Source organism: Acyrthosiphon pisum, chromosome A1 (genome assembly GCF_005508785.2).
Source record: "Acyrthosiphon pisum isolate AL4f chromosome A1, pea_aphid_22Mar2018_4r6ur, whole genome shotgun sequence".
Lineage (NCBI taxonomy): Eukaryota > Metazoa > Arthropoda > Insecta > Hemiptera > Aphididae > Acyrthosiphon > Acyrthosiphon pisum.
In genome coordinates, this window is record NC_042494.1 from 55,552,470 (window position 1) to 55,553,697 (window position 1,228).

The 1,228-nt window shown below is 27.1% G+C and overlaps 1 protein-coding gene across 1 annotated transcript in view; it reads left to right on the forward strand.

The window, feature by feature from the left end:
* LOC100158703 (optomotor-blind protein) overlaps positions 1–1,228 on the forward strand; it is a 62,776-nt gene that overhangs the window by 52,899 nt on the left and 8,649 nt on the right. The window lies entirely within an intron of this gene.

The following is a 1,228-nucleotide window of genomic DNA, read 5'->3' on the forward strand; positions in this document are numbered from 1 at the left end:
AAACCCAATAAAACCACCCATTATTACTTTTACATTAAAACCCATCGGGTTTTTGGGTTTTTTGGGGTTTTATTGGAAAAAACCCGAAAAAACCCAACCGGGTTGGGTTTTTTCTAAAAAGCCCGGGTTTTTGCCAACCCTGGAAAATACACATATCTACGTGATTTGGGGCAACTATGATCAACGAATGTTCTCCAATAAATATTACCAACCACTTAAAAAAAAGGTGGGTAAGTGGATGTCGCTCTGCTGTACAGTAGGTTACAAGTGGGTCACTGTATAATGGATGGTATTAAATTTGAATTCAATGATATAATATCATTGTATAAGAAAAACGATTCTGAGCGGAGATTGTATGTCAGTCTAGGTATAAGACATAATATTATATTATAGTCTTTTTTTTTTCTGTTTCAACCGACGGCGTCGCGGGGACAGCTTTCGCAATACTTCCGCGAATTATATTATAGTCTATAGTATTTAAAAAAAATTGACCTATAATAGGTACATATAATAAATTCCAAATTAATCATATCATAATATCTATTAGGTACTTATAACGCGATATACATCAACAAAAAACCGTGGTACTATCATAGATATATTATAATAGTATACTTTAGAAGTTTCAAGTACCCACGAATAATATTATACAATCACAACAAAATAACTAAAATAGTTATCCTAGGTTTTTAATATGTAATTTCGTTCAAATTTGTACTTAAAATGACTATAAAAATAAACTGTGTAAATGTATTTTTTAGATTTTTTGGTAACAGAATTAATTACTTACGTGAAATCTTGTTTTAAATTTTCAATTCTTAGATACAAAAATTGAACATTTTATAAATTTTTAACTACAAAATAATTTTTCAAATTAAAATTTGATAAATTTTGTCAAAATTTGATCTTTAAATGCTTATAAAAAAAAATTGTGCCTATGTATTTTTAATATTTTTCAACTGATATTGTAACAATATATCAGGAAGTTTGTATTAAATTTTTACACTTTTTGACCCAACAGATAAAACTTTATTGATATTTATAGAAAAAAAAACTAAAAAAATTTAAAACTGAAAATGTCCGTAAACAGCTAAAAAGAGTCAAAATATTTTGAAAATGTTATCGTGTATAGAAAATGGAAATATAAACAACCATTGAAAATTTCATGTATCTACGGTCATTTGTTTTTAAGTTACACCAAAAACCAAAATCGATTTTCTCGAAAACA